We start from the raw sequence: 14863 nt of genomic DNA, 5'->3' as shown, positions 1-14863 counted from the left end.
TTGCCCCGGGTGCCAGAAACCCTAGATACGCCTCTGCCTCACAGAGCAGCCGCGAGAGGAAAGCACTGCGCCCTGTTAGCCTCACAGGAGCACAAGCTTACTGCCAAGCTGATAGCAGTCTGTGGTTAAGCAACACGCAATCTCCTCACCGGAGGTGCCGGTATTCTAGGGGCTTATTTCAGCCGGGTCCCTGAACACACTCATACAATCTCCTCACCGGAGGTGCCGGTATTCTAGGGGCTTATTTCAGCCGGGTCCCTGAACACACTTATGCTAACCACACTGGCGCAAAGCACATATGACTTGATACTAGCGCATGGCCGTGCGGTCATGTGCAGTTTATATAGCTGCAGCACAGGAAGTGGCTATAGAACTTTTGCCCTTCCAAGACCTGCCAAGAGGACCAATGGAATGTGCCGCAGAGCCTGAGCACATGACCCTCGATCTCCAACGGGAGATCTTGCCCTGGGCATGCTCAGTGTGTGCAGATAAGGACTTAGTCCCAGAGAAGTCCGCTCGCTGCTGACCAGTATAGGCTTTAAAGGCAGAAGCTGGAGAAGCAGCAATAACTCTTCTCACAGAGTCAGACTGAGCGAGACGCTGGGATCGACGTCCTTGCTGAGCAGACTCCACTGCGGCTGGAGGAGAATGGGAGACCGCAGCGGAGATGGATCGAGATTCCCCCTGTGCAGCAGAGGAAACTCGACTCCTAACAGTGTCTCACAGCATTAAGCACATATAGCTGCGTAATGAAAAATGAATGGAAAAACATTTGGTCACTAAAAATGTTGTATTACTGTATGTAAAAGCTGAAATAATGAAGAATACCTGGGCCATAACCCATATTATAAACAAACACCATAAAAAAGGTTTATACTATTATTCTGGCACAAAATATTGCCAAAAAATAAGCCAAACGAGAGGTAACATAAAGGAAAAGTGTCTAACATATCTTGCAAGATATGCCAAAATTAACACAGATATTACAGTATACACAGATATAACACAGTATATCACAGATATAACAGTATTGTGCTAAATGGGACACAATGACAGCTTCTGACAGTTTGAAGCCATTTATTAATAAATCCACCAGCCTGCAATGTGTAATGCCTAACATGGCAAAACATATGAAAGGGAAACTGCACATTTGTAGTCTGGACCTTCGATCGCTTTGATTCCACTGTCTTTACTTGTCCAGTTAAAAAACATACATACACACAAGGCTCAGGTTCATAGCAGGGTTAGCCGATATAGCTGTTGCCAGAACCGGTGTTTGGTCACATTCTTTTTTTGTATCTTGTATCTTGATGCTGTTTTCATTTTCAGGTTTTGGAGTATGTGCATATGATCCAGAAGTGGCAGAGCTTAGGACGCAGTGTATGTTTGCCGTGTCCAAAGCGCACCCATCTATTGAACTCAGGTGAATCCGCATGTGTTCACTGAACTGTGCAGATTCACCGCATCCAATACATTCAATGCGTGAAATTTCCCTTGCGGAAACAAGAGTCTCCACAAGAGAAACTGACATGCTGCGGTCTGGAGAGACGCACCACATGTCAGTCTCCGCGGGTGAGCGGCAGGCATCTGTGGATGCATAGTAGACATGGAATTTCTTGAAATCTCATCCACTATGCTGTCACAGCTGGCCTCAGCAGGGTGAACACTGTACAATTACGCAGCGTCCAACCGGCAGTGTTTACTAATCACCTGCACATACCCTAAAAGTTTTACAGTTTTAATTCTGCAAATTTGTCACCGATCTCACATTTTGTTTTTGTTCTTATCTTTTAACACTACCTGTTTTTGTGCACATTGAGCAGTAGGAAGGTAATCTGAGGATATGTTTACATGTGGATGATTTGTTGCAAACATATTTTAGATGGCATATTAGTTCAGCGCATCTGAATTATGTTTCTACAACATCTGGAAACCACATTCTGAGGATGCCTAGTATTGAGAAGCACCGTACAAGAAGATTATTAAGTCCAGAATGGCTACTAATCCAAAAATAACATACCAACACTTTATAGGTCATTATCATATTACATTTACAATAAATCTTCATGGACTCGTCTCATTACCATCACAGATTATATTCTTTCAGCAGTTATACTGCAATTAGCTTGGGGATCTATTTTCAAATACTGTAGATCCCAATATATCTTGATGAATTATGCTGATTTATATGGGGGTATGTCAGATTTTTTGTAGGGATCAGGTTCAGTGCTTTTGAGGACTAGAAATGTGCTGCGAGGCATATACTGTACGTACTATAGTAAGCGGGAAACGCTGGCAAACCAATAAATAATGCCGATAGAAATAAACCCTTTATTTCTGTGCTTTGGGTCTCATATTGTTTTATGTGCCTTTATTTGAGCACCCTGGCTGGTTCTTTTGAAGACTAAAATTGTTAATTACTTTAGATTTTTCTTTCTATTGATTGAAAATGTTAAAATGAGTACGTCAAAAAACCTTACGTTTTTTGTGATGAGAGCAGTGCCAAAAAGATGTAATATAAATGCAGAAAAAGGCAGTGACATTTAAACAGAAAATGGCAACTGTAGGATATGTCATTCATTCTCTCTCTCTAAAACACAGGGGAAAATGAAAACAATTGATGAGTCTTGCTAAACATTCATTTTAGCTTATTCCTTAAAGCTTTCTTTAGAAGTTACAAAGAAAAGGCAGTGAAATAAGGAAGGCATTCAAAACTCAATCAATACCAGATTAACCCAGGCATTCCTAGGCTATATCAATACATTAACCTTTGAAAACCCGCCCCTCACTGATTTTCTAGCATCTGTAACACAATTCTTCATAACTGAAATATTGGCAGTCTGATGGAAGAATTATTATGCAGTTATTTCTAGACATAAACAAGCTGGATAAGACACTAGTATCCTATCTCCATTCATGTACAGATTTTCAGACACTTCATTAAATAGTTTCAATACAGCCTGACATTTAAGCTGTTTTGTGGTTTCTTGAACAGGCTATGATCTTATGAAGGAACAATGGCGACTTACATGGTCCCCATGATCAATAAGGGGCTATGACCTTATGAAAGATCATTGGGGACCTACATGGTCCCCATTTTCCTGGAATGATGGCAAAGATGTAAAATCTGAAACTTTATTTTTCCATTTATTAGAAGATAGGCAAATAAAGGAACCCCTTATCTCAACCTCAGTTGTCATCATTCCATGAATCATCTTCCATGGTTTTTCACAGCAATTAGAGATTATTGGTCACATTTCTGGTGCTATGTAGAAGAAAAGGAATTAATCAGCAGCACTTGCATCAATTTTTTTAATCTTCTTAATATAATGCAATTATCATATTAGATCGCACAATGTACTTACTTGCTCATTTTGCCTTTCTACCCAGTTAATTCTTCTCTTTTCCATTAGGTCTGTGACATTGCATAATTAAAAACAGACTAATTGAATCCTTCTAAGCTCTATGTAGAAACAGGAATTCTCTTTTCCCTACATGAGTCAGCAATAGAACTATAAGAGTATGTTTCCACAGACACAAACCGGCAGCTCTTTGGACGCAGCACATGTCCGCTCCGTACAAAGTGCTGCCGTCTTTTGTACGGGCGGTGATTCCGCATGTGTGCATTTCATTGCGCCTCCACAAGATAAATTGACATGCTGCAGTGTAGAAAGAAGCGTCTCATGTGCATATACGCAGGGATGCCAGAGGCATCCACTATGCTGTAACATCTGTACACAGCGTCCAATCCACAGCGCTTACTGACCGTGGAAACATACCCTAATTCTACATTCCTGCAAAGTCTCTGGTAGGGGGGAAGAGAGTAGCAGCTGTGTCAGGAGTTGAAGAGGGTGATGACTCATACATGGAAAAGATACTTCCTGTTTGTACATAGGGTTTAGAAGGATTCAACTGTTTATAATCAGCTGAAGTCATAGACCAAATGGAAAAGAGAAGAATTAGCAGGGAAAAATGAGCAATTACACAGTGCTCTATAATCTGATGACTGCAATATATTGAGATAATAAAAATTTTGATGGGAGTGCTTCTGTAAAGACCATCCAACCTTTGGAAAAAAAGGAAAATGCTAGTAAAGGTTGTGAAAAATATATTTAATTTTCCAGAGCAAAAGCTAATCAGTGTCATAAGCAGCCATATGCTTTATCACTGTCTTTATAGCTACCATCAGTAGGGTATTAGAGATGTGACAAAATTGTTATCATTTACCGTATTTTGAGAATTATAAGACGCTCCGGATTACAAGATGCACCCCAAATCTTGAGGAGAAAAATAGGAAAAAACTTTTTCTTATTAAAATGGTGCTGCTTCTTATAATCAATGTGTCTTATTGCTTACCAGGGGTGGTGGCTGCAGTGAAGCGGGGTCCCAGGGTCACTGCTGGTGTATTCAGGAATGGGGTGATGATGCAGGCCGCAGACTGGGATGAGGAGGTGTTCGGATGTGTGGCGCGCCACTGCAGGTGTCCGGCTGTGCTGCGGGAGTGTCCAGCGATGCTATGGGGGTGTCCGGCGGTGCTGCAGGTGTCCAAAGCTGCTACGACTGTCCGGCGATGCTGTGGGGGCTCTGCCAACATTTTGTGAAAGGCCAGAACCCCTGCAGTTCCATGGTTTCCTATACAGTGCACTCTGGGAAAATGGCTGCCGGGGGCGGCGCATGCGCAGATGGAGATCTCGGCACCAAGATCTCGGGAGATCTGCAGATGGTAGAGTCAGGATCCAGCAGCTAGTGAGTTGACTGTGGAGACAAGAAGAGACAAGGAAGAAAGCCAGGATCAGGGCTGGAGACATGCTAGCGGACTCACTAGCCGCAAGGGACTGAGAGTTGGCATCCCAGGGAGGAAGTGATTATGTAAGACTGGCAGCAAAGATGGAGGTCCATTGGAGAGTTTGAGACCCATAATCATATCTAGTTCAACCAGTGGGCAGTAGAGACTAAACACTTGCCTCAGGGGTCCTGGTTCTATGCGAAGCCGGGTCAATTAGTGCCCAAGCACCTTAGAATCGGGCTCCACAATGCAGGTGGTGGTAGTCTCCCCAGTCTGTCGAGGAAGGAGAACATGAAGAAGACACCTGAAGAGGATTACTGTATTATCCTCCTTTATGAGTGTAGGAGACTGGAGTACAAAAATCACATTTTCAAAATATTTGAATGACGTCCCCCAGTTGTTGCCTTTCAGGGATCTATAGAAGACTGGACGACACACCTTATAATTTTTTCCTAGCTGTGCCCTTTGTGCAATGCCTTTATGAGTGTATGAGTACATCAACTACACTTTCAAAATATTTAAATGAGGCCTGCCAATTGTTGCTTTTCAGGGGTCTAAGGATGACTGGATGACCCTCCCCTCCTTGTACACTTTTCCTGGCTTTGCACTTTATGCAAAGCCTTTATGAGTCAAGCAGACTGTAGGACATAAACTTCACTTTCAAATTATTTGAATGAGGACCCCCGTTGTTGTCTTTCAGGCGTCTATGGATGACTGAATGACCCTCCTTATTTTTTCTTGGCTATGCAATTTGTATAAAGTATTTGTGAGTATAGGTAGGAGTACATCAACTACACTTTCAAAATATTTGAATGGGGTTTCTCAGGGGTCTATGGATCATAGGATGACCGCCTTATCATTATTTTCTGGCATTGCACTTAGTGCAAATTCTTTATGAGTGGAGAAGTACCACAACTACTGTAATGACGCTGCCTGGAGTAGTAGAGAAAAAGGAAATAATGGTGTGCACTCAGGACAGAGGTAAGTAGGTGCTGGTAAAACAGACCGTGTGGTCCAAAACAGTCCAATATCAAAAATTACCGCACACTTGAAGCTGGTATGATGCAAATATATAACAAGTTTATTGTGTTCACAAAACAGGTTGCCACAAAAAGGAAACAAAAAGTGCAGATAGAAACCCAACGTTTCGACCCTCCCGGGCCTTATTCATGGGGTTACTACGGGAGTAAAGAAAACAGATTTAGACCTGGCAACATAAACAAGGATAAAAACAATGATAAACCATGTGAATAAACTGAAATATATACAAGTTTATATACACCAATACGTGGAATATAAATAGGCAGACAAACGATATCTACACATATTTACAAAAAGAGGAGCCAGAGAGGTAGGAGACTACTGAAAAAGTACAACAATCTCTATAAACAAGTGTCTGCCATATTTGTTCAAGGAGGTACCTATCAGGAATAGGGCTGAGGCATAAGCTAGTTACCTTGATGCACGCTAGGATACATATGTAGGTGGCAGGCATAGGGTAGGAGGGCAAGTCCCTTGGTATATAAGCTGTCGCTGTGGTGGATAATGAAATAGCAGCGTTATATACGGATGGAATAAATACATACACACATACATACACACACATATATACATATATATATATATATATATATATACACACATACATACACATACATACACATACACACATACATACACACATACATACACATACACACATACACACATACATACACATACACACATACACACATACATACACATACACACATACACACATACACACATACACACATACATACACATACACACATACACATATACACACATACACACATACACACATACATACACACATACACACATACATACACACATACACACATACATACACATACACACATACATACATACATACACATACACACATACACACATACATACACATACACACATACACACATATATACACATACACACATACACACATACATACACATACACACATACACACATGCACATATAGAGGGCGCACTGAGACATCCAGATAAGACCCAAATAATAATCCCTACTACTATATATTTCAGGGGGCATGACTGCAAGGATGTACACAGAGGAGGTGGTAGAATAGTTGTCCACAAATGATATCGGTGTAGTCAGAAAGTTAGTGTCATTACCTTAACCTGGAACAGGCTGGGAATATGCTGTTTTGTAATGCAAAGCGATAGTGGCACACAGAGGCTGTGACATCCGTAGTGGGCCTGTTAAAGATATATGGGGGTGCAGTCTAAAGGGTACTGTAAGGCAATAGTGGTACAATGTAATGGGTGGGCTGGAGGTGGACCTGTGTATAGCTGGATGACCCGTGCGGGCAGCACTCCTGAGGCTTGTAGTGACGTGAATGGAGGGTGCTGGATGAGCGGCGCTCCTGCGCCCTGCTGCTGCGCCATGTGAGGGAACTGGGAGCTGCTCTGTTTAAATGCTGTAGCCGGCATAGCTGCGCCGGAAATGAGCCCCTTAAAACCGGAAGTGATGCGGCTCTCTGTGTCAGAGACTCCGAGCATGCTCAGTAGGTGCTGAGTGCTCGTGTGGGCAGCAGAATGCCAGGGGTTAGGCGTCCCTGTCTATAGTCACATGCACCAATAGGGCTGCTTGTCAGCGTCTGAATGAATCTATGTGGCCACTAGTGAAACCACACAGGCAGGACCGTTTTAGATGTCTGTACATATCATACTGTAACAACTCGTGCATGTCATAGTGGCTATAAGCATTATTGCGCATCTATGTATGTTTTAGTGTGCAAGCCTGGGGACATAATGCCGGACCCTGTGGTGATATGGGTGGCTGTGCATATAGGGTTATTAACCCCTTAGCGACCGCCGATACGCCTTTTAACGGCGGCCGCTAAGGGTACTTAAACCACAGCGCCGTTAATTAATGGCGCTGTGGAAAAAGTAAATAGCGCCCCCCAGAGTCGGATTTTCTCCGGGGGTAGCCGAGACCCCAGAGAACATGATTCGGGGTTTTTTTTTACCCACCCCGCATTTGCGATCGCCGGTAATTAACCGTTTACCGGCGATCGCAAAAAAAAAAAAAAAACAACATGATCTCTTTTTAATTTCTCTGTCCTCCGATGTGATCGCACATCGGAGGACAGAGAAAAGGGGTCCCAGGTAGCCCCCCAATACTTACCTATCTCCCCCGATGCTCCTCGTGGCTCTCGGTGGGTGCCGCCATCTTCAAAATGGCGGGCGCATGCGCAGTGCGCCCGCCGGCTGGCCCTGTGAGAATCTTTGGGGTCTCGGCTGCCGGGGGTAGCCGAGACCCCAAAGAGCATGATCGGGGTCGGTTTTACCGACCCCTGTTTTGCGATCGCCGGTAATTAACTGTTTACCGGCGACCGCAAAAAAAAAAAAAAAGTCAAAGTGTAATCCTCTGTCCTCTGATGTGATCGCACATCAGAGGACAGAGAAATAGGGGGATTCGGGGACCCTGCCATACTCACCTGTGTCCCTGGGTCCTCCTGCTGCTCCTCCTGGCCGCCGGCAAAAGAAAATGGCGGGCGCATGCAGAGTGCGCCCGACATCTGTCTCCATCTGCCGGCCGGCAGGAGAAGAGCAGTTGGGGATAAAATTAGGGTTAGGGGTAGGGTTAGGGTTAGGGGTAGGGTTAGGGGTAGGGTTAGGGTTAGGGGTAGGGTTAGGGGTAGGGGTAGGGTTAGGGGTAGGGTTAGGGGTAGGGTTAGGGGTAGGAGTAGGGTTAGGGTTAGGGTTAGGGGTAGGGTTAGGGGTAGGGTTAGGGGTAGGGTTAGGGTTAGGGTTAGGGGTAGGGTTAGGGCTAGGGCTAGGGGTAGGGTTAGGGCTAGGGTTATGGCTAGGGGTAGGGGTAGGGTTAGGGCTAGGATTAGGGTTAGGGCTAAATTTAGGGTTAGGGGTAGGGTTAGGGGTAGGGTTAGGGGTAGGGGTAGGGTTAGGGGTAGGGTTAGGGGTAGGGTTAGGGGTAGGGTTAGGGGTAGGGGTAGGGTTAGGGTCAGGGGTAGGGTTAGGGTTAGGGGTAGGGTTAGGGCTAGGGGTAGGGTTAGGGCTAGGGCTAGGGTTAGGGCTAGGGTTAGGGCTAGGGTTAGGGCTAGGGGTAGGGGTAGGGTTAGGGCTAGGATTAGGGTTAGGGCTAAATTTAGGGTTGGGGCTAAATTTAGGGTTAGGGTTGGGGCTAAATTTAGAGTTAGGGTTGGGGCTAAATTTAGGGTTAGGCTTCTTTCACACTTACGTCGGTACGGGGCCATCGCAATCCGTCGGCCTGACATACCGACGCACGTTGTGAAAATTGTGCACAACGTGGGCAGCGGATGTAGTTTTTCAATGCATCCGCTGCCCAATCTATGTCCTGGGGAGGAGGGGGCGGAGTTACGGCCACGCATGCGCGGTCAGAAATGGCGGATGCGATGTACAAAAAAACGTTACATTGAACGTTTTTTTGTGCTGACGGTCCGCCAAAACACTGATCCAGTGCACGACAGACGCGACGTGTGGCCATCCGTCACTATCCGTCGGCAATACAAGTCTATGGGCAAAAAACGCATCCTGCGGGCACATTTGCAGGATCCGTTTCTTGTCCAAAACAACGGATTGCGACGGATGCCAAACAACGCAAGTGTGAAAGTAGCCTTAGGGCTAGGGTTAGGGTTGGGGCTAAAGTAAGGGTTAGAGTTTGGATTAGGGTTAGGGTTTGGATTAGGGTTGGTATTAGGGTTGGCATTAGGGTTACGCTTGGGATTAGGGTTAGGTTTGGGATTAGGGTTAAGGTTAGGGTTGTGATTAGGAGTGTATTGGGATTAGGGTTAGGTTTGAGGTTAGGGTTGAGATTAGGATTAGGGGTGTGTTGGATTTAGGGTTTTGATTAGGGTTATGGTTAGGGTTGACATTAGGGTTGTTTTGGGGTAAGGGTTGTGATTATCGTTAGGGTTAGTTATTAGGATTATGGATCAGGTTGGGATTAGGGTTAGGGGTGTGTTGGGGTTAGGGTTGGAGCTAGAATTGGGGGGTTTCCACTGTTTAGGTACATCAGGGGGTCTCCAAACACGAAAGCCAATTTTGCGCTCAAGAAGTCAAATGGTGCTCCCTCCCTTCTGAGCTCTGCCGTGCGCCCAAACAGTGGGTTACCCCCACATATGGGGCATCAGCGTACTCGGGATTAATTGGACAACAACTTCTGGGGTCCAATTTCTCTTATTACCCTTGTGAAAATAAAAACTTGGGGGCTACAAAATCCTTTTTGTGGAAAAATATATATATATTTTTTTTATGACTCTGCATTCTAAACTTCTGTGAAGCACTTGGGCATTCAAAGTTCTCACCACACATCTAGATAAGTTCCTTGGGGGGTCTAGTTTCCAAAATGGGGTCACTTGTGGGGGGTTACTACAGTTTAGGTACATCAGGGGCTCTGCAATCGCAACATAATGCCCACACACCATTCTATCAAAGTCTGCATTCCAAAACGGTGCTCCTTCCTTCCGAGCTCTGCCGTGCGCCCAAACAGTGGTTTACCCCCACATATGGGGTACCAGCATACTCAGGACAAATTGGACAACAACTTTTGGGGTCCAATTTCTCTTGTTACCCTTGTGAAAATAAAAACTTGGGGGCTAAAAAATCTTTTTTGTGGAAAAAAAAAATATTTTTTATTTTCACGACTCTGCATTATAAACTTCTGTGAAGCACTTGGGCATTCAAAGTTCTCACCACACATCTAGATAAGTTCCATGGGGGGTCTAGTTTCCAAAATGGGGTCACTTGTGGGGGATTTCTACTGTTTAGGCACATCAGGGGCTCTCCAAACGCGACATGGCGTCTGATCTCAATTCCAGCCAATTCTACATTGAAAAAGTAAAACGGCACTCTTTCTCTTCCAAGCTCTGCGGTGCGCCCAAACAGTGGTTTACCCCCACATATTGGGTATCGACATACTCAGGAGAAATTGCACAACAACTTTAGTGGTCTAATTTCTCCTGTTACCCTTGTGAAAATAAAAATTTGTGGGCAAAAAGATCATTTTTGTAGAAAAAATGCGATTTTTTTTTTCACGGCTCTACGTTATATTTCGATTGATACTCGGTCTTTGTCAAGCATACAATACAGCATAGGCAGCCATCTTAAATAGTATGGGTGCCACACAGTGCACCAATCACCATCGACGCCGCCCCCCCACATAAAACAAATAACTCGTAGAAAAAACAGACATCAGTACTCCACATACAAAAGTGTCACAAATACAAAACCTTCTATCATATAAAAAACCACACTACGCCACATAAACAGAGAGATCTTCTTGTATTCATCCTGGATTCGTGCGTCGCTCCTTCCTGTATATCCGTCTCCATGGGAACACTTGGCCAATCGCAACATCCAGTATCGGTGCGTTGTGTCAGAGGGAAAGAGCACCCAATCACATCCTCCAGTACATATAATCCCGCAGAGGTCACCTAATTAACAACGCTCGTTAATCCAGGCAAAAACAATCCCCACAAATAACATCCGGGTCAATAAAGTCCATAGCTAGGACGCATAGAGCCGCGCAGGCGCATAAGTCACAGAGTGAGCCGCCGCCCCCGGCCACAGCGAGGGCCAGCCCACAAGACATACCGCGCACGCGCACCCACACAGGCACCCAAAACACAGGTGCCACATAGGCGCGCAAGCGCACTACATCAGGGACTAGACACCGCTGCAGACCCGAAGCGTCCGCCCATCCCCGCGTCCCAATGCGCAGGCGCCACTACGCAAGTCATACAGCGCACTGACGGCGGGTCCATGGGAAACAACCGCGGTGGTGCGCAGGCGCGTCACAGCCAGGGTGAGATCAAAAGGAGCTCATCCCATGATATAGACACAAGAGCGCAACCCTCGCAAAGGACACCCGCCCGCCCTCGTCAGGCGCATAAACCATACAGGGAATGCCATCCCTATTACATTAGTAAGGCCCATAAGGAGACCCATAACCCCTATACATTGTAAAGATAAACCACCCACATAGTTACACGGCAATAGAGGTGAAAACCAAAATTACATCCTATACATAATGCAATGAGACAATCGGACAGCATGCATGGAGACAGATATAACAGTAAACATCCGTTTATTACTAAGTCTTACTAGGGAAAAAAATTCCTTCAGATAATAAAGAATCCATCTCCATCAGCCACCGACTGTCCCAGTGTCTACAAAACAAAGAATAAAAACATGACATGAAAGAGGTGTCAAAGTGTTCGCTTATGCCTAGTAAAAACTCTGGAATGCTTCAATGTTTCTCAGCGCTTCTGAGATTGTTTTTCATGACACATTGTACTTTATGTAAGTATTAACCCCTTTCCGACATGGGGCGTAATAGTACGACGAGGTTGGAATCCCTCCCTTTGATGTGGGTTCCAGCGCTGAGCCCACATCTTTTCTGTCACGTCAGCTGTTTTGAACAGCTGACATGTACCTATAATAGCCGCGGGTGGAATCGCTATCCACCCTCGGATGTTAGCCTGTTAAATGTTGCTGTCAATCTCTGACAGTGGCATTTAACTTCCTGTAAGCAAGTCGGAAATCCTGCCCATCGGTGACCCTGTCATGTGATCGCAGGCCACCAATGGGTTAGCATGAAAACCAGAGGTCTCCAGCAGACCTCTATGGTTGTCATAGCCAAATTGCTATGAGCGCCTGGTGCTCACAGCAAGTGAGCATTTCTGCTACATACTGCCGATCTAATCATCGCCTGTATATAGCAAAGCCTATCAGACAACCGCAGCTTCTAGCCTCTCATGGAGACAATTGAAGCATGCAAAAAGAAAAAAGTTTTTTAATTTAAAAAAAATATATATATATAAAAGTTTAAGTCACCCCCCTTTCTCCTGATTCAAAATAAATCAATAAAAAAATCAATCATACACATACTTAGTATTGCCGCATTCAGAATTGCCCAATCTATCAATATAAAAAGGAATTAAGCCAATCTGTAAATGATGTAATGAGAAAAAAAATAAAAACGCCAGAATTACGATATTTTTTCGCAGCTACATTGCAATAAAATGAATAACAAGCAATCAAAAGATCATTTCTACACCAAAATGACATCAATAGAAAAATCAGCTTGGCGTACAAAAAATATGCCCCCAATCAGCTCAAAATCACGAAAAATAGAGATGCTACATGTCTTGAAAAATTGCGCCATTTTTCTAACCAAAGTTTTGATTTTCTTTTTACTACTTAAATAAAAAAGTGTGAACTTGATCATACAGACTTGTTCACTGTGCAAGTAGCCCATGTGTTCCTGTTTCCATAATTGTTCTCTTGTGTCTACAAGACTGGGGAGTTCCACCACTCCTCTTGGGCTATCTGCACAAAAGCTGTTCTACCCTGTATGCACACATGGATTTTTCCTCTCTGAACCCTGTTCACACAGGTTATATACAGATGATCAGGTTTTTAAATACATCAGATAGGGATTGCATACATTAGTTAGGACTGCTCTGATAAGGGTATACCGTGAAGATTGGTAGAGCAGCTTAGTATACATTTTTTGCAAAAAACGTATCAACCAAATACCCTGTTTTTTACATCTTTTACTAGCACTTGCGGATTACTGCAACATTTTTTCAAACTGAGTGTTTTTGGTTTTACTATTCTCTTTTGTGTCTTCAGGTTTCTTGGTGGTGTGTGAACATGATCATACAGACTTGTTCACTGTGCAAGTAGCCCATGTGTTCCTGTTTCCATAATTGTTCTCTTGTGTCTACAAGACTGGGGAGTTCCACCACTCCTCTTGGGCTATCTGCACAAAAGCTGTTCTACCCTGTATGCACACATGGATTTTTCCTCTCTGAACCCTGTTCACACAGGTTATATACAGATGATCAGGTGTTTTTGGTTTTACTATTCTCTTTTGTGTCTTCAGGTTTCTTGGTGGTGTGTGAACATGATCATACAGACTTGTTCACTGTGCAAGTAGCCCATGTGTTCCTGTTTCCATAATTGTTCTCTTGTGTCTACAAGACTGGGGAGTTCCACCACTCCTCTTGGGCTATCTGCACAAAAGCTGTTCTACCCTGTATGCACACATGGATTTTTCCTCTCTGAACCCTGTTCACACAGGTTATATACAGATGATCAGGTTTTTAAATACATCAGATAGGGATTGCATACATTAGTTAGGACTGCTCTGATAAGGGTATACCGTGAAGATTGGTAGAGCAGCTTAGTATACATTTTTTGCAAAAAACGTATCAACCAAATACCCTGTTTTTTACATCTTTTACTAGCACTTGCGGATTACTGCAACATTTTTTCAAACTGAGTGTTTTTGGTTTTACTATTCTCTTTTGTGTCTTCAGGTTTCTTGGTGGTGTGTGAACATGATCATACAGACTTGTTCACTGTGCAAGTAGCCCATGTGTTCCTGTTTCCATAATTGTTCTCTTGTGTCTACAAGACTGGGGAGTTCCACCACTCCTCTTGGGCTATCTGCACAAAAGCTGTTCTACCCTGTATGCACACATGGATTTTTCCTCTCTGAACCCTGTTCACACAGGTTATATACAGATGATCAGGTTTTTAAATACATCAGATAGGGATTGCATACATTAGTTAGGACTGCTCTGATAAGGGTATACCGTGAAGATTGGTAGAGCAGCTTAGTATACATTTTTTGCAAAAAACGTATCAACCAAATACCCTGTTTTTTACATCTTTTACTAGCACTTGCGGATTACTGCAACATTTTTTCAAACTGAGTGTTTTTGGTTTTACTATTCTCTTTTGTGTCTTCAGGTTTCTTGGTGGTGTGTGAACATGATCATACAGACTTGTTCACTGTGCAAGTAGCCCATGTGTTCCTGTTTCCATAATTGTTCTCTTGTGTCTACAAGACTGGGGAGTTCCACCACTCCTCTTGGGCTATCTGCACAAAAGCTGTTCTACCCTGTATGCACACATGGATTTTTCCTCTCTGAACCCTGTTCACACAGGCTATATACAGATGATCAGGTTTTTAAATACATCAGATAGGGATTGCATACATTAGTTAGGACTGCTCTGATAAGGGTATACCGTGAAG

The 14863-nt window shown here is 43.9% G+C and overlaps 1 long non-coding RNA gene across 1 annotated transcript; it reads right to left on the bottom strand.

Annotated features, from left to right (window-relative positions):
* Positions 1-5448: 5448 nt before the first annotated feature.
* On the bottom strand, positions 5449-7272 carry LOC138672198 (uncharacterized). The gene is made up of 4 exons (XR_011319635.1): positions 7113-7272; positions 6946-7029; positions 6243-6319; positions 5449-5964 (listed from the first exon to the last, which is right to left on the bottom strand). It is a non-coding gene; the product is annotated as an uncharacterized lncRNA (long non-coding RNA).
* Positions 7273-14863: the final 7591 nt, after the last annotated feature.

The sequence above is a fragment of the Ranitomeya imitator genome, chromosome 3 (assembly GCF_032444005.1).
Source record: "Ranitomeya imitator isolate aRanImi1 chromosome 3, aRanImi1.pri, whole genome shotgun sequence".
NCBI classification, from domain to species: domain Eukaryota; kingdom Metazoa; phylum Chordata; class Amphibia; order Anura; family Dendrobatidae; genus Ranitomeya; species Ranitomeya imitator.
Note: the sequence above shows the minus strand (reverse complement) of the source record. Positions and strands in the feature narration are given on the sequence as shown.